General features: G+C 45.4%; 1 long non-coding RNA gene across 5 annotated transcripts; it reads left to right on the top strand.

Annotated features, from left to right (window-relative positions):
- The first annotated feature begins 5 nt into the window (after positions 1 to 5).
- On the top strand, positions 6 to 18,286 carry LOC131830699 (uncharacterized). Of its 5 annotated transcripts, XR_009353316.1 has the most exons (7): positions 6 to 3,115; positions 5,285 to 5,329; positions 7,110 to 7,270; positions 8,216 to 8,348; positions 13,107 to 13,141; positions 14,644 to 14,797; positions 17,102 to 18,286. It is a non-coding gene; the product is annotated as an uncharacterized LOC131830699 (long non-coding RNA). The 5 variants fall into 5 exon arrangements; XR_009353317.1 differs by lacking the exon at positions 8,216 to 8,348 and having other exon boundaries at positions 17,102 to 18,284; XR_009353315.1 differs by lacking the exon at positions 14,644 to 14,797 and having other exon boundaries at positions 17,102 to 18,283.
- The last annotated feature ends 671 nt before the right edge of the window (positions 18,287 to 18,957 follow it).

Consider the following 18,957-nt stretch of genomic DNA (forward strand, 5'->3'; position numbering starts at 1 on the left):
AGTTGCGTGAGGCGGGGAGACGCACTCCGGCCGGCGGCCGCCAGCGGGGCTCTCGCTTCTCCGCCGGGCCGGGCGGCCTCGGGGTCGTCCCGGAGGACCGCGCGCGCCCGAGAGGGGTGGACGGAGCGCGCCCGGGGCGTCCGCGCGCGTAGCCCAGGCGACGTGAGCTTGGCACCTTCTGGAGTCTGGAGCCTGGCCAGCGCCCCTCGGCTGAAGGGCCCGACCCGGCGGGGGAAAAGCCCGGACCCTCCCCCAGCTCGGGCGGACCTGTAACCCCGGGTCTGAGATGGCCAGGCCCGAGGGCTCTCCAAATGGGCAGCTGCAGCTGCCAATTTCAGGGGTCTCCAGAAACAGCCGGTGGGGCCACTGTGGTTTTTCTTCGTTTTTCTCTCCTTTCTAGAAGACCCGCTACGATCCCGGGAGCGCAAAGACAAAACCAAGCAGACGCTTTATTCTTGTTATTTATTGGCGAGATCTCAGTGGACACGTAAAGGATGAAAAGGAGAGAGTTCGCCTGCATCGTGCCGCCACCGCAGCGTCTGCAGTTGGGTTCGCGGTCGGGGCGCCGATGTGCGCGGGTTCACCTGCACACACCAGCTCACAGCCGTGGACGGCATCTTGCGTGGAGGAGCTACCCCTCAAGGAGCTGCTTAATGTTCTGGCCGAGGGGCGGGGGGTGTCTGGGGAGGCACCTGGGGCCGCAGAAACATCTAGGAGCTGGGCAGAGCTCACGGAGAGTGGTTATTCCGAAGACCTTGCCGTGAATTGGCGCACCAGCTTTCTAAATCCTGACATTGGCCGCCCCAGGGAAGCAAGGAGAAAGCATCCTCTAAGGACCTTGGAAGCCAGAGCGCAGGCCGGGGTGCCCCATGGTCTAGAAAGAAGTTTGCCGCGGGTCTCAAAAACCCACGCCTATTCCTCTCGCAGCCACGTGAAGGAACATTCTGGGGACGGGTTCTCTGGAACATGGCAACTGATGGAATCCCTGAAAAATGCTTTCTTCCCTCCCCAGACTGTGAGTTTCTGTCAACTTCCCCTCCAGGCTCAGGAAACTAAGCCTCCCTTGATTTCTGCCATGCTACCTAGATCTTCACCCCTCCCTTCCTCTCTCTCCTACAGACAAAAATGTCCTATCCACTTTCTTTTCCTTCCCTCCTTTCTCTCTCCCTCCTTCTCCTACAAATAAAATGATACGCCAATTGCTAGTATTAATTAAGATCATCACAATTTATAAACTTGAGTCTCACCAAAAAACCCAGGTAACAAGGTATTGATTCTTGTCTCCATTTCACAAATGAGGAGGTGTCAGGGCGATTTGTCCCACCGTACATGGCTAGTAGGAGGCCATCCAGATTAGTTCATTATCTTTGGTGTCTTTTTCTTTCTTTCTTTCTTTCTTTCTTCCTTCCTTCCTTCCTTCCTTCCTTTCTCTCTCTTTCCTTCTTTCTCTTCTTTCTTCCTTCCTTTTCCTTCCTTCCTTCCTCTCTAGGATTTTATTTATTTGAGAGAGAGAAAAAGAGAGAACATGAGGGGTGGAGGAGAGGCAGATGGAGAGGGAGAAGCAGACTCCCCACTGAGCCTGCCATCAGGCTTCATCCCAGGACCTTGGGATCAGGACCTCAACCTTGGTTAACCAACTCAGCCACCCAGGCACCCCCATCATCACTGGTTTCTATCACTAAAGTCCTGACTATGGTTTCCATAAAACTCCACATTCCATTGCCTGTCTCCCCACTCCCACCTTGGTGGAAGGAATTACCTGAAATTAACATTGCACTTCTACCGGAAACCAAAGTTAAAACTTTCCATATGCTGCCATTAAACTCTCCCTCTGAGAAGCCCCCAAAAGGGATGTGTAGTCAAAAAGACAAACCTGCATTTATTAATGGAGTGATTCAACATCTGAGTGTCAGTTACCAAATATATAAATTGGGAGCGATGAGACCTGACTTGCACAGTCGCTAACAGGCTTAGGGGTCATATATCTTGCATGTTTGGTGCGGGAAGTATCAATCCAGAAGTTATTATAAACATGATCCCTTACATTCCAACGTTATAGCCAAATAGAATAACAGATCTCAAACTTCAGGAGGCTGAGTGTCTAGGAGTCACACTATTGATAAAACTATATCCATTCCTGTAACTCTTTTACTGGCAAAAGAGAGAGAGAGAGGGAGAGAGAGAGGCCACATTATACGAACACAGCTTTCTACAGCTCAAAAATAATGTGTTAGTGTATGTGACAGAATAGTAACAGTGGATACATCTGAGTGTTCATTGGGCATTTCTTTGCATCCTCTCTGTAAATTTGAAATTTTCAAAATAAAAAAAAAATTTAATTAGTAAGTCACAAGGTGTTTTTCAGAAATCCCATCTAGAGCTTCCTATTTGCAATTTACATATTATGTCATACCTAAAATTTAAATTGAAGCAGATGCAAACCGAGAGGGAAACACTATAGCAAAAACCCAAAGCTTGTTCATGTTCTACCTCTAATCTCCATACCATGTTGTCCAAGATCACCTCAAATAAGCATTTCCACTTTGCAAATCAAACATTCATTGTATTAAACAGTTCCAATGAAAAATGCTTTTTAATTTATGTTTTCTCACTTCTTTCCAGGAAGAATGAAAGAGATCCCCAGCTAGAGTTATAGCCATTTAAGAAACCAGAGCAGTCTTGCTTTTGTCTGCCCTGTACCCTCACCCCTCCACCACCCCCACCCTCACCCCCACCACCACCACCTCTCCCGGGCATTCACAGTTACCAAAGCAAGAAAAGGGCTGTGTGAGTCACCTTGACAAATGGGGAGCGTGACTGGGAGATGAGGGCTGCTAACATTTCTCTTTGTTCCATTCTGTGGAAGCATCCTGTCCCTCCTGATCCACCCGTAAGCTAGGATCAGACAGTGAGACTTTCTGCTGTCTATGAATATATTGAACATGTAACGGGGGTCAGCTGCTAAGTGCTTTCTTAGATTCTTACTTCATACTCCCAATAATGCATGAGGTAGTTCCTGTTATCCATGGTTTAGAATCGAGAAAACTGAGGCTCTGACAGCTGCAAGAACTCGCCCAGGTGCCCTGGCTTCGAAGGGGCAGGAGCAGGACAGCAGGTAGGTGGATCTGACGCCCAAGCCTCTCTCCGTTGCCTCAGTGACAGCCATGGAGCCCATGCTGACCTCTGCAGTGACGCTGTGTCTTCCAGTCAATATAAATTGCCACCAGCCTGGTGACTCGACTCAGCATGTTTCTCCCGATCAGCAAGTGAATGTGGGGGAATCCAAACTGACCTCTTACAAGCAAGAAAACTTGAAGAAATGAAGCATCTTGGCAAGGTGGCAGTAGGGTAAGGGAAATAGGACCCGGGTCTCTGTTATGACTCGGTCCTTCTCTAACTTGCCAGGGACTCTAGCTCCCTGGCTTGCTTCCTAATATTAATCAGTGTTTACTGGGCTCCAGACACTAGTTCTGGGAGGTTTTTCATGCTTTATCCCATTTAATATCACTTTTGTAGATAGAGAAGCTTGAACCTGTGTTCAAGGTCACTGGGATGATAAACAATAGTGCCGATCTTCAGACCCTGGTCCAAACCCCTGCAACCTCCCTGTCTTCTGTTAAAAAAGGAACTAGCCTACTTCTCCATGGGGATTGTAAACATTCGTCTGCAGATAAGATCACTTAATGTGTACTGCTATTCCATTCGGCTATCATTACTGTGCTTTTTAAATAACAAGTTTTACTTACTAGTTTGTAAAGTGTGATAATTTTCACCCAAAGCTGGTGAATCTGCAGAACACAGACATTCTCGTACGCTATGGGCGAAAATGTCAGTTGCTACAACCCCTTTGGAAGTGAGCTGGTACCATCCATGGAAATTGCATAGGGGGACTGGGTGGTTCAGTCAGCTAAGCATCCGACTCTGGATTTTGGCTCAGGGTCCTATGCGCTTATGTGTAGCAACAACGAAAGCCTCACATACAAGGCTGGAAACAACCATAGTGCCAAGCAGTAGGGGATTGGCTGCATCAAGGGTGGTCCTTACACACAAGGGAATACAATGTAGACCTTAAAAAACAAGGGGCAAATCTATGTGGGCTTCTAGGGAGAAATTTCCAAGATGTGTTACTAAGGAGAAAATTTAAGTTCTGCAACAGTATGATTCAATGTATGTAAAATCAAAGATCATTAAATATGATATAGGAAATTTATTATTAACAGAAACAACCTCTAGGAATTGGGATGGGGCAGGAACTTTATCCTTTTGTGATTTTTTTATATTGTTTGACTATTTGAAATAAAATTTTATTGTAGTATATGTATGGTTTGAATTTTTTAAAAATCAGGAACACATGCTGTTTTTTATCAACTAACAACAAAATCTAATTACTTATTTCTTCAACTAGTAATTCTTTTTTTTTTTAAGATTTTATTTATTTATTTGACAGACAGAGATCACAAGTAGGCAGAGAGGCAGGCAGAGAGAGAGAGAGAGGAGGAAGCAGGCTCTCCGCGGAACAGACAGCCCGATGCGGGGCTCGATCCCAGGACCCTGGGATCATGACCTGAGCTGAAGGCAGAGGCTTTACCCCACTGAGCCACCCAGGTGCCCCATCAACTAGTAATTCTTAACAGCAATTAGCACATTAATAAGATATTTCTTTTTAAAGCAAAAATTCATCTGGAAGAATGAAGAAGAAACACTCTGGACAGTGTATCATCTAGAGTTGTTTTTGATATCCTAACAACCCAGTAGAGCTAGTCGAATAATTAACTTATTAAGTTGCCAGCAGTCGTGTTACTAGTTAGAATTTATCAGTTTGACAATTATGGGTAAGTATTAATCAACCTATCGAACTTAGTCACAACATATTAACTGTTATCCGGGGATTAATGATCACAGTTAACCGGCTTTTTGGTTGTTTTTGTTTTTGTTTTTTGAGTATTACTCTATGCCAGGCTGTCCTAAGCACTCCCTATTTCTCATTTAATCCTTACAATCACCTTCCTTACCGGATGGTTGTTTTTATGCCCACTTTACAGGTAAGAAAACTAAGGCCCAAAGAAGGTCAGCCACCTGGCCAGCTATTAAGTGAGGGGCTGCAGATCTAACCCTGGTCTTCATTCTTCCTGGGACCGAGCTTTTAACTACCCCACTCGGTGACATGGGTGCTTCTTGTTATAGGGGGCTTTTGAGACCAGATGCTCCTCTGTTAAATCCTGGCCGGATTATCTCCAAAACCTGTCTCTAACATCTCTCTTTTTGGTCTCTTGCCTCTCCACAGAACCTGACTTCTCTTTTCCATCAACAGTGCCCCACCCCCACCCAGGTGAGCTTTTTCTATACGCTGGCACCCCTCTCAGAGCTATAGCATAATCTTTTACTTGAATTCCTTGGAATCCCTGTAAATGTTTTCAAACAATCATAAAATAAAATCCTGTGTGTGCTGGCTTCACGAAGGATTACCTCTCTGAGAACCCGGGAGAGGCAGTGGCTGAAGGATGCTGTTTAAAAATAATATGGTTACTCATGGAACTGGATTCACATTTGAATTTGAAGGAGACAGTCAGGGAACTTTAGCTGAGGAAAAGTGAGGACATGACCCAGGAGGTTCTTTTCTGCCTAACAACTCACAGAGAGTGTCCCTCATTGGCTGTGAGGAAAGGCTTAGCTTCCATCCCGCTGGTGGCAGATTTGTCATCTCGGCCCCTCCTCCTCTAATGGGCCGCACAGGTGTTGTAGTTTAATTCGTGTAGCACGTGACTGGGGGTCGGAAAATCCAGCTTCTGGACCACGAAGTCTATCGATCATCCCTGAACAGAAACGCAGTTATCCTAAACCAGGAGTGACATCAGCATCTTTGCCTCCCCTGAAAGCATCACTGCCCCAAGCCCAGGTGCCTTCAGCCCTGTCCTTCCACCACTGGTTCAGTACCTGGCCTCGAACCAACACTGCGGACTGAGTTCAGAATCCCAGGGGGCCCAGAGCAGGAGAGGCAGGGCTACCTGCGCATGGCTTCCTGGGAGACAATTTTGAGCTACGCTTTGAAGGATCCAGAAAATGACTTGATCTCCTTTGCTATTTCCCAGAGAAAGCCAAACAGCAGCGTAGGATAAGGGGTGTTATAAAACAAGTTGCAGCTGAATTTTTTTGGAGGAGGGATGGGAAATGATGGCGGTATGAAATGAATGTGGGAGAAATGTTAGCTGGTGGCTAATTGCATGATTTAAGTTCCATGGGGCTCGGCACCCCCCCCCCCCCCCCCCCCCCCCGTGGAGACCCAGCTTCTACACCGCTGGCTTAATCCCTGGGGAATGTCAGAGGCTGGTAGTGTGACTCCCGGCCCCAGCCAAGTAAAACAGCACTTCTCAGAGTCAGGGGATTCCTTTATCGAATCCCTCCCCCCAACCATCTCCTCTGTCTTCTCTTCTCACCGGGGCTGTCTGTCTGTGAGACAGTTGGTCGTCAGGGAATAAACATCTCAGGCTGTTTGCCCACCAGCTCAGGGATCAGGTGACCATTATGGAAGGCAATACTGGAGGCCCTTGCATGCCAGTGTGACGCCAGGAACAGTGAGAGCCTGTGATGTGCTGACCTCACTGAGCGGGCACCCATGCAGCTGGCCTGGAGCTGGTGGACTGGTGCCACTCCCTGATGTGGCACCTTTGGTCATCCCAGGGCTACCCCAGGCAGTAGACCTTGCCTAGCCCCTCTCTGCAAGAGACCCCGGAGTTGGCAGTGCTGGATTAGAAACCCGGACCTAGGATCTGTTAGCTGCATGGCTTAAGGCAAGTTGCTTTACCTCTCAGAGCCTCAGTGTTTCCTTCTGAAAAATGGGAATAACAGTGCCCGCAGGGTCAAGTTACGATGTGGATTAAATATAAAGCACTTAGGGGGTGCCTGGGTGGCGCAGTTGGTTAAGCGTCTCCTTTCAGCTCGGCTCATGACCCCACAGCCCCAGGACTGAGCCCCGTATCAGGGTCTGCCTCTCCCTCGGACCCTCTCTCCTCTCACGCTCGCTCTCTCACTCACTCGCTCTCTCAAATGAATAAAATCTTTAAAGAAAAAAAAAAAGGTTTACTTTAAGATTGTATTTATTTATTTGACAGAGAGAGAGCACTATCAGGGGGAGCTGGAGGCAGAGGAGGAAGAGAGGCAGGCGCCCCCACCAAGCAAGGATCTCAGGGCAGTGCTCCATCCCAGGACTCTAGAATCGTGGCTGGAGCCGAAGGCAGGCACTTAACTGACTGAGCCACCCAGGTGCCCAAAGGTAAGCCATCTTTAAAAAAAGGGGTGGGGGGCACCTGGGTGGCTCACTGGGTTAAGCCTCTGCCTTCCACTCAGGTCATGATCCCAGGGTCGTGGGATCGAGCCCCGCATGGGATCGAGCCCCGCATGGGATCTAGCTCTGCATCAGGCTCTCTCTGCTCAGCAGGGAGCCTGCTTCCACCCCCCTCTCTCTACCTGCCTCTCTGCCTACTTGTGATCTCTATCTGTCAAATAAATAAATAAAATCTTAAAGAAAAAATAGGAATAGTTTAAAAAGAAAAGAAAAGAAAAGACTTAGGAGGTTGGCAAAAGGGTTTACACTTTCAGCTATAAGGTGAATAGGTCTTAGGGTGCCTGGCAGGCTCAGTGGGTACAGAATGCAACTCTAGATATTGTGGTCATGAGTTCCAGCCCCAAAATGGGCATAGAGTTTACATTTAAAAAAAAAAAAAAATGTTGAACAGGTCTGGGAATCTAATGTAAAACATGGCAGACGTGGACTGTGGGGGTGGAGCTAGATCTCATGATCCTGAGGTCACAACCTAAGTCGAAACCAAGAGTCAGACACAACACGCTGAACCACCCAGGTGCCGCTGTGGTTGGCAGTTTTTAATCTAATGATTACATGGGGGAATCAGTGATCATAGCACACAGCCTTTTCTTGAAAGGGGGAGATGCTCTGAGCCAGGATGTCAGTCACCTTCTGCATGTAAAACCCCAGGGTGAAAGGAGAGCCTGCAGGAACCATCTGGAAGGTAAGCAGGGGAAAGCGAGCATTGTCAGAAGGACACACTGTGGGTAAGAGACTCCCAGGCCTCAGCTTGCGTCCTGGTTCTGCCCCTTTGCCAGTTTCAGGACCCTGGGCTTGCTCCGAAAGTTCTCTGCCTCTCATTTGTCCTCGGCCATGACATGGGGATAACACATGTTTTCTTCTTTTCACTGTGAGGCTGAGCACAAGGCTGGCCCTGAGTCACCTCTCAACACAAGTGTCCGTGATGACGACTTGCTTGGTCACGCTACCCCAGGCAGCTCAGAAAATTCCGAACACAGTGGGGAGAGGGCACCTGAGAGTGCAAAGGGTGAGAAGTATGGTTGGGTTTGGTCTTTGGACGGGGGGATTCCTGGGGCATTGCCTTCTCCTTGGAACATCTCACTGAGTGAGATGATTTAAAGAATTATCCCGGGCGCCTGGGTGGCTCAGTGGGTTAAGCCGCTGCCTTCGGCTCAGGTCATGATCTCAGGGTCCTGGGATCGAGTCCCACATCGGGCTCTCTGCTCAGCAGGGAGCCTGTTTCCCTCTCTCTCTCTCTCTGCCTGCCTCTCCATCTACTTGTGATTTCTCTCTGTCAAATAAATAAATAAAATCTTAAAAAAAAAAAAAAAATAAAGAATTATCCCATGATTTAAAGAATGACTTCTGGGGCACCTGGGTGGCTCAGTGGGTTAAAGCCATTGCCTTCAGCTCATGTCATGGTCTCAGGGTCCTGGGATCGAGCCCCGCATAGGGCTCTCTGCTCAGCAGGGAGCCTGCTTCTCCTCCCTCTCTGCCTGCCTCTCTGCCTACTTGTGATCTCTCTCTGTCAAATAAATATGTAAAATCTAAAAAAAAAAAAAAAAAGGACATGGTCATTAGGTGGGCCTAATCTTGTGTGACTGGTGTCTTACGAGAAGAGGGCCATTTAGACATAGATGACACAGGGGAGAGCCCACATGACGACGTGACAGCAGCTGCAAGCCTAGGAGCAGCGAGCATTGGCAGTCAGCCCCAGAAGCTAACAAGGGTTCCACCCCGCGTCTCAGACGGCCCTGCCCACACCTGGATTTCTAACTTCTGGCCTCCAGAACTGTGGAAATCCATTTCTTTTAAGCATGCTAGTTGGTGGTGCTTTCTTATAGCAACCGGAGAAAAGTCATACAGAGAGGACAGGGTCTGGGGGAAAAGGGGAAGCTAAGGGATCTTGTTCCCTTGATCTGAGAGCCCAGAAAACCAGATGCAGGAGTACACAGCTGGAGGAGCCTGAGAGCTGCGTTCAATTCCAATTCCAGGGCCACCAAGGAAGGCAAGACACTGGACCAAGTGATAGGAGGCAGAGGAGGATTCTATCCAAAGACATTGCCTCTGAAGACCTGGAATTCTGGGGTAGTTTTTAGTTCCACTATTGGTTTGTCTGTGGCAGTAGCGCTAGGGACATTGGCTTTAGAATCACACAGACCCGAGTTCAAATCCTGACTCCGTGTGTTACTAGCCGTGTGGCCTTGGATGTGTTACCCAGCTACCGGGTGTTTCAGTTTCCCCACGGAGAAGTTCATAGGGTCATAGGCTGTCATGAGAGTCGCAATGTTGTATGACACGTAGTATGTCTTCAGGATTCACCTGTAGAATGGATAATCTATGTACGTGTTCAGCACCATGTCTGCCAAAGTGAGGTGCCCAGAGAAACGGACACCGAGGCAGAGATGGGGCACGGCAGGTTGTGCTGCTCTGGAGATCAATACTTGTGGAAGTGAAGAGGGGGCACCGTTGGGCAGAAAGAGAAACAGGCTGTGATCAAGTCTTGGTAGAGACCTCAGGCAACCCTGTGGAAATTCTGAAGCTGGGGTGACCCTTCAGAAGTGACAAAATAGGGCGCCTGGGTGGCTCAGTGGGTTGGGCCGCTGCTTTCGGCTCGGGTCATGATCTCGGGGTCCCGAGATCGAGTCCCGCGTTGGGCTCTCTGCTCAGCAGGGAGCCTGCTTCCCTTCCTCTCTCTCTGCCTGCCTCTCTGCCTACTGTGATCTCTCTCTGTCAAATAAATAAATGAAATCTTTAAAAAAAAAAAAAAAAAAAGAAGTGACAAAATAGTTCTCGGCATTTCCACGTCGGCATCCCCATGCCTCCCCCACCCAACCCATCCAAGCCTAATAGAAAAGTGAGTGTGCCTCACCCAACAATCCTAATGAAATCCTCATTACATCTCTTTGGCTCTGACAGGGTCATGTTCCTATTTGTAAACCCATCTATGGCCAGATGTGTGATACCCTCATTGGCTAAGCCCGAGGCACAGTCTCACAGTCTGGTGTCAGACGTAACATCGACACCACCTGAAGCAGGTATGTTGGAAATTAGAGAGTCTGGGGGTGCCTGGTTGGCTCTGTCAGAAGAACACACCACTCTTGGTCTCAGGGTGGTGAGTTCAAGCCGCACATTGGGTGTAGAAGTGAAAGGAAGGAAGAGGGAGACAGGGAAGGAAGGAAGGAAGGTTGGTTGGTCAGAGTCTGTGATTCCCTTGGTGGGAAATCTAAGGGTGCCAAGAATGAGTGAAAGCTGGACAGCAAAAGCCTGACAAACATTGATTCTTTTTTTTTTTTTTTAAGATTTTATTTATTTATTTGACAGAGAGAGATCACAAGTAGACAGAGAGGCAGGCAGAGAGAGAGAGGGAAGCAGGCTCCCCGCTGAGCAGAGAGCCCGATGCAGGACTCGATCCCAGGACCCTGAGATCATGACCTGAGTTGAAGGCAACCGCTTAACCCACTGAGCCACCCAGGCGCCCACAAACATTGATTCTTTAACTGAAAAGGGTGTTAATGTGCAAACAGCTTCTGTTCAGGCAGGTGCCGACCAAGAATGAACACCATGGTATGGTATGCAACCTGCATTTCAGGGTGTTTGACACAGAGGACAGTATTCAAAACACGTTTGCTGAAAAAAATAAATAAATAACCATGCCCACTCAACAGGGCGGAGAAGCACCCACTGGGTGATGCTCAAGTTGTTTTAAATCTTAGCCCTAGAGAGGTTTCTGAGCTGTTGGATTGTTTTGTTTCTTATCTAGATGGTGGTTTCATGGATGTTATGGTAGACATTCAAGCTATACGTTTGTGATTTGTGTCTCTTTCTGCATCTCTTATACCTTTGAAAGTTTCTTTAAAAAGTTAAAAAAAAAAAAAAAAGAGGGGGGCACCTGTATGGCTCAGTGGGTTAAAGCCTCTGCCTTTAGCTCAGGTCATGATCCCAAGGTCCTGGGGTAGACCCCGGGGCAGGCTCTCTGCTCAGCAGGGAGCCTGCTTCTCCCTCTCTGCCTGCCTCTGCCTACTTGTGATCTCTGTCTGTCAAATAAATAAATAAAATCTTAAAAAAAATTTTTTTTAAATAAAATAAAATAAATGGTAGGGCAGCTGGGTGGCTCCGTTGGTTAAGCAGAGGGCTCTTGGCTTCAGCTCAGGTCATGGTCTCAAGGTCCTGGGATGGAGCCCCATAGCGGGCTCCTCTCTCAATAGCAAGTCAGCTCGAGAATTCTCTCTCCCTCTCCCTCTCCATCTGCCTCTCCCCTGGTTTACTCTCTCTTTCTCTAAAATAATAAATACATCTTTAAAAAAAAAAGGAGAGAGAAAGAGAAAATAAATCTCCCTGAGTCTATGGCACAGATGATAAGACCACATTCTTAAAAACGTAAAATAAATTGGGGCACCTGGGTGGGTCAGTCAGTTCAGCGGCCAATGCTTGATTTTTTGCTCAAGTCATGATCTCAGGGTCATGAGATGGAGCCTGGCCGCCTCGGGCTCCCTGCTCAGCTGGAAGTCTGTTTCTCCTTCTACCCTTCCCCCTGCTCATGATCTCTCTATCTCTCTCTTTCTCATTCCCTCTCAAAGTCTTAAAAAAAAAAAAAAACAACAACATCATCAAAGATTATTTTCATAACAATCGTGTTCCCTACACCCTCCTTACTCTCAACCATTCAGATTTCGGTTTTTAAGGGTGTGTCATGAAGATCACCAGGGGGCACCAGTTTTTTTAAATGTGTGTCTCAAGTTAAGCTTCCAAGATTCAGATAACTATTTTTCTGTTCATTTGTTTTTGGTGAACTAGTTGAAAATAAGTGGGAGGCACCATAACAGCTCATCCCTAAATACCAAGTATTCCCGAAGAACAAGGATGTTTTTCTCTATTACCATGATATTGTCTGTCTGTCTGTCTGTCTTTCTCTCTTGTCCTTTCTGTCTTTCTTTCTTTTTCTACGATTTTATCCATTTAGTTGACAGAGAGAGACAAAGTGAAGAGGGAACGCACGCAGGGGGAGCTGGAGAGGGAGAAGCAGGCTCCCCGCTGAGCAGGGAGCCCAATGTGGGGCTCGAACCCAGGATGCTGGGATCATGACCTGAGCCGAAGGCAGATGCTTAACGACTAAGCCACCCAGGAGCTCCCAACCACAATATTATTGACATACAAGAAATTTAACACTGATATCATAATATAGTATTATTTTCTCTTCGTATGTAAAATTTCCCAGTTGTCTAGATAACGTCTTTTATATTTGCTTTTTTTGTTTAAATCTAAGATACGCATTATGCTCATTGCATTTGTTATTTTCCTTAGTCTGCTTTATCCTAGGAACTTTTCCACATCTTTTCTTCCTTTTTTTTTTTTTTTTAATAACATTGACATTTTTGAAGACTCAAGGCTTTGCAGAATTCTATATTCTGTGTATCTGTATCATTTTCTCATTGCTGGGTTCAGGTTAAAAAACAGTTTATCAAGAAGACCACATAGATGGTAGTGTGTATTTTCCATTTCTCACTTGACGTGGCCTGTTGTGATGGTTTGTTCCATTACTTGGTGAAGCAAAGTTGCCTCTTTTTTTTTTTTTTTTTTAAGATTTTATTTTTTTATTTCACAGAGATCACAAGCAGGCAGAGAGGCTGGCAGAGAGAGAGAGAGAGAGAGGAGGAAGCAGGCTCCCTGCTGAGCAGAGAGCCTGATGGGGAGCCGAAGGCAGAGGTTTTAACCCACTGAGCCACCCAGGCACCCCAAAGTTGCCTCTCTTAATTAAAGCAGATCTCTCCCTTTCCCTTTGTAGCTACACGCCATCTTTGGCACGGACTTGGAGACTAGGTAAGTGTCGCATCCCCTAGTGGCTCATTCACCTGGCGGCTTCAGCATCCACTGATGGGCCTTACTACAACCGGCCAGAAATGAGGGTTTTCTCATTGAATCAACCCTTCTACATTTACTAGACGATTCCTTTTGTAAAGAAAAGAGCATACTCTCTGCTCCCCTGTCTTGTCTTTCTTCTTCTCTCTCTGTCTTTCCCTCTCTCCCTCCCTACCCCGCTCCTTTTCTCACCTGTGTGTGTAAATACCTACATAGCTTGTTTTCCCTTTCACAAAAGGTATTTCAGAACTGTTGTATGCCTTTTTAAAAAAATTATCTCTTTTGTGCATTTTTATATTGCCCTCTTTTGTATTTTTCTACTTGGAGAGCTTTCTTCCCCCGTGAGTCCCCTCCATGTACTAGGGAAGTTAGATCTTTATCTCTGATCTAGGTGGTGAATGTTTCCACCTAGTTCAGTATTTCTCTCGATTTTTAAAAGATTTTATTTATTTATTTGAGAGAGAATGAGAGGGAGAAGGTCAGAGGGAGAAGCAGGCTCCTCATGGAGCTGGGAGCCTGATGCGGGACTCATTCCTGGGATTCCAGGATCATAACCTGAGCGGAAGGCAGCCGCCCAACCTACTGAGCCACCCAGGCGCCCCTTCTCTTTTGATTACATTTTTTTTGCCATGCTAATGTTGCTTTATTTTTATGCGGGGAAATTCATCAATCTTTTCTTTTGTTGCATTTGGATTTTGAGTTAGAGTTTAAAAAGTTTCCCTGCCCTGAGATTATTTTTTAAATTCTCCTGTTTTCTTCCAGTACCAGTAGGACTTTCTATTTTCACACTGAGACCCCTAATTCATTTGGAGTTTATTCTGGTGTACAGGGTGAAGCATGGATACAATTTTATCTTTTCCACATGGCCAATACCAGTTGCCCCAACACCATTTTTTAAAAGCAGCATTTCCTCTGTGATTTATTATCTTTTCATCTGCTAAATTTCCATATGCACTTAGGTATATTTCTGAACTTTCTCTTTTATTCTAATAGTCTATTCATTTACCTATTTTTTTATTCATCTACTAGTTTTAATTATAGATTCTTTTTAATATCACTTATTACTTGACAAACTTATTTTCTCACAGCTCTTCTTTTCGGGGGGTTTTATAGCTATTCTTGCATGTTTCTTTTTCTATATAAGTTCTGGAATCAACTCCTCTTGGGGAAAAATGTGGTATTTTTATTAGGATCATGTTAAAATTACAGATGAACTCAATGCGAATTACATCATTATGAGTTGAGCTGTCCGACAAAGAACAAGGGATATCTTTTGCTTTACTCCAGTCTCCTTTTATGCCTTTTGGGAGTGTTTTAAAGTTTTCCTCAGAGAGGTTTTGACGATTTTAGCAGTAGCAAATAAAACACTTGACACTCTAGTAGATCAAAGCAAACGTTTTATTACGGAAAAACTGATACTAGAAGAGAGAACAGAGCCAAGCAAATCACCATGTTGACACCAGCTGCCAGTTTCCCAGCCCAGAGGGACGAGGGACCTGGGGCCAGATGGAGAATCAGCCAGGGCAGAAGACAGCACCCAGAGCTCCTCTCCTGGGACCAGTTACCGCCCTTCTGGTACCTGGGCTTGTGATGCGCGAAGGATTCCAAATGACTTACGTAGGTGTCTACTTCCAGGGCCAAGCCTGCCTATGATATACTATGTTTCCTTCTCTATGACTAAATAGTTCATCTTCTAGATGCCTAGTGCCACAATATCAGCTAAACAACTCCCTCACAGATTATGCTAGAATGTCCACATCATTCATACAGTTATTTGTTTATTCCTAAATATTTTCTGCTTTTTTGTTTCTTTACTAAACAGAGGTGTTGCTTTCATTATTTCCTCTAACTGGTTATTGTTCATAGAAATAGAAACATATTTGCATATTTATATTTTCTTCATCTCTATAAAAATGTACATGTATATGTGTATCCTACAGAATTATTTGGTTTGTGTTAGCTTTATCATTAAAATTTCTGTGTTTTCTTGGGGCACCTGGGTGACTCACTGGGTTAAGGATCAAATTCCTGATTTCAGCTCTGGTCATGATCTCAGGGTCATGAGATGGAGACCCACATCCGGCTCTATGCTGGGCGTGGAGTCTACTTAAGATTCTCTTTCTAAGATGGGAGCGGGAGGGAGACAAACTATAAGGGACTCTCAATCTCACAAAACAAACTGAGGGGTGTGGGGGTAGGTGGTAGGGAGAGGATGGTGGAGTTATGGACACTGGGGAGGGTATGTGCTGTGGTGAGTGCTGGGAAGTGAGTAAGCCTGATGATTCACAGACCTGTACCCCTGGGGCTAATAATACATTATAGGTTAATTTTAAAAAGGTAATTAAAAAAAAAAAAGATTCTCTTTCTAGTGCTCCCTCTGCCCCTCCCCCTCTAAATCAATCAATCAATCCATCAAACTATCTCTATTCGTAGATACTATAGTATAGTTGGAAAATGCACAGTTTTTTTGTTTTTGTTTTTGTTTTGTGGAGGGAGAGAGCATACCTGTGAGCTGGGGGGTTGCAGAGGGGCAAAGGAGGGAGAGGAAGTGAAGAAGCTCAAGGAGGCTCCAGACCCAACACAGGGCCCATTGCGGGCTCCATCTCACAACCCTGAGATCATGACCTGAGATGAAATCAACAGTCGCATGCTTAACCGATTGAGCCACCCAGGTGCCCCAGCATAGTTTTATTTCTTAATTTTATATTTTTTAAAAAGATTTTATATATTTATCTGACAGAGAGAGATCACAAGTAGGCAGGGAGGCAGGAGGCGGGTAGGGGGGTGGGTTAGGGTGGTGGTAATCAGGCTCTTCACTGAGCAGAGGGCAGGATGCGGGCCCCATCCCAGGATCCTGAGATTATGACCTGAGCTGAAGGCAGAGGCTTAACCCATTGAGACAACCCCTTAATTTTAAATTTTATGCTTCTAATAGTTTTGTCTTGTCCAGTTGCATTGGTTAATATCTCCGATATTATGTTAAATAGCAGTGGACATGCTGGGCATCCTAGCCTTGTTCCTGACCTCACGTGCTTATCCTTTACATAAGGAATGAAGTATATATTCTAAATATATACATTTATTATATTAAAATGAATTCATTAATTCCTGTTTTAGTTTAATGTTTTGAACATGAATGGATATTTCTTTAGCCCAAAAGCTTGTAATATATATAGATAAATAATTTTTTTCATAAATTTATTATTATTATAAATATTTCATTTTTTTGACAGAGAATAAGAGAGCACAAGCAGGGGGAGCGGCAGAGGGAGAAGCAGGCTCCCTGCTGAGCAGGGAACCCTATGTGGGGCTTGTTCCCAGGACCCCGAGATCATGACCTGAGGGAAAACAGCCACTTAACTGATTGAGCAACCCAGGCGCCCCCATAAATTTATTATTATGGTGAATTATATTAATAAATAATATCAGATCATTCCTGTATTTCTGGAATAAATTCCACTTGATTATGGTATATTGCTTTTAATGTCCTCTTAGAGTTCATTTGCTAATACTTGGATTTTTTTGCATAAATATTTATAAGTAAGAATGACCTAGGGGCACCTGGCTGGCTTAATCAGAGAGTATGCAACTCCTGATCTCAGAGTCATGAGTTTGAGCCCCACATTTGGTGTAGAAATTACTTAAATAAACAAACAAACAAAAACCCAACCCTAAAAGGAAAAAAAAAAAAAAGAATGATCTATACATTTTCTTTTTTTGTTTTTTGTTTTGTTTTGTTTTAGTGATCTCGACCCCCAATATGGAGCTTGAATTCTGAGATCAAGAATCATATACTCTACTGACTGAGGCAGCCAGGTAACTCTGGGTTTTTTTAATTTACTGTATTTAGGTATCAATGTTATACTTACTTCATAAAAAGAGTTACAGAATTTTCTTTCTTTTTCTATGCTCTAACATTAGGCTTATCTGGTCTTATCAGCACCATCATCCTCGTCACCACCAACATCACGACCACAAGGACAGCAGAGACATGAACGCTGAATTTGCTGTTTCAGTCCCCTTTGGCCTAGGGAATGGCAAACAGGCTTTTGAAAAAGTTACTGTGGGATGAGCATGGTTTGGGGTTCTAAATCCCAAAGTATCTGAGCCCCTGGAGCCCCTGAATTCTCAAGTTCCATCAAGGGGCCACGAGTGGTGCATGTTTGGTGACCATCACTGGTTTTGCAGATGATAAAATGGTGGCCATTCAGCGTATCCTAGTCTTCCTGTGGCAGTCCTCAGCCTTAATTGGCAGCTGTTCTTCTGACAGTGCCAGCTTGGGGGAGGGGTGGGCGAGGCTCCCTGCTCTGTGCTCCCACAACATCCGGGACCTCCCCCATCTCCACCCTGCCTTGTGGTTGCCTCTTGCTGATGTCAATGCTTAGAAGGCTGTGAGTTGCTCTGTGGAGGCAAAGTCTTACTCACCATTGTCACCCCTGGATCTAGCACAACACCTGACAACAGAAGAGGTTGCCCATTAAATATTTGTTCAATAAATGAATGAGTAATGCCTCCCTTTATTATTATTATTATTATTGCACATAGCAATTAAAAACAAGCGTAAACAGTATGTGGGAACTTAGGAAAATAATTATGTGACAACATTAAGTGATAAGTTAAATTTGTTTTGGTCTCACCTGGAAAATAGGGCAATTAACATCTCTTGTATTAGTTTTGTTCTGTTCTCACTCAAGTGAGACAGAATAGGTAAAATGCTTAACACAGTGCCCTCCATGAGCATGTATTTGATAAACGGTAGTGTTTTTGTTATCATTTATGATAATTGTAAGTGAAAGAAAAAAAAAACAGAATGAAAATATTTAGGCTGATTTTAACTAATCAAGCAACAGGGGCACCTGGGTGGCTCAGAGGGTTAATTAAGCCTCCAACTCTTGATTTCTCAGGGCCCTTTCAGGGTTGTGAGATGGAGCCCCGAGTCGGGCTCCTGCTGGGTATGGAGCCTGCTTAGGATTCTCTTTCTCCTTCTCCCCCTCCCCCACCTAAAAAATTATATTAAATTAAAAATAACTAATAGGTTAACAGATTTCAAACATTTCTTTTAATGTAACTAAATAATATTTTTTCTATAATTTCAAAAATTTTGTGATTAAAGTAACAGTGACCTGGGTTTATCAGCAGCCCCTCAGCCTCATAAATAAATTAAAAATGAAGTAAAAATAAGTTTTATGCCCTATTTGCTTTATAAGGTTTCAGGGAATTAAATGAATTTCCAAATGTTTGAGTACCTTGAGTGTAGTCACCTACCTTTTCCAGTTCTTTCTCTCTTCCCTTCATGTCCCCCTCTGGTGTCCTTGGGAAGGGTGACTGGCCACGAGGGAGACCCTGAACAAAAAGGGAGAGTCAGTAATTCAAGTGAAAATCCGTGTGGAGCTGGCCAGGATTTGGGGGTCACGGTGGCCAGAGCTGGAGGGGACCGGTGAGCAACTCCAGGGCAGAGGGGCCCACAGACAGCAGCCTGGAATGACTGCCAAGTGGAGATGAAAACCACAGTGTGGGGCCCTGGGTTCGGAAGGGCTTCAGAAAATGACATCAAGACTCAGAAATGTTCAAAAGAAATGCTGGAGGGGGGTGGCATCCACCCCACCCCACCCCACCCCCCGCCTTGGGACCCACCTGTGGCATCGACCAACCAGGTGCATTGTTTGCTTAAAAGGAGCTCAAGCTTCCTACTTCTCTGACCCAAGCCTCTGATGCCCCCTCCTCCATTACTACTACCAGCTGCTTGGATCCCAACCACGGAGTCCTTGACTCTCTCG

Source organism: Mustela lutreola, chromosome 4 (genome assembly GCF_030435805.1).
Source record: "Mustela lutreola isolate mMusLut2 chromosome 4, mMusLut2.pri, whole genome shotgun sequence".
In the NCBI taxonomy this organism is placed as follows: domain Eukaryota; kingdom Metazoa; phylum Chordata; class Mammalia; order Carnivora; family Mustelidae; genus Mustela; species Mustela lutreola.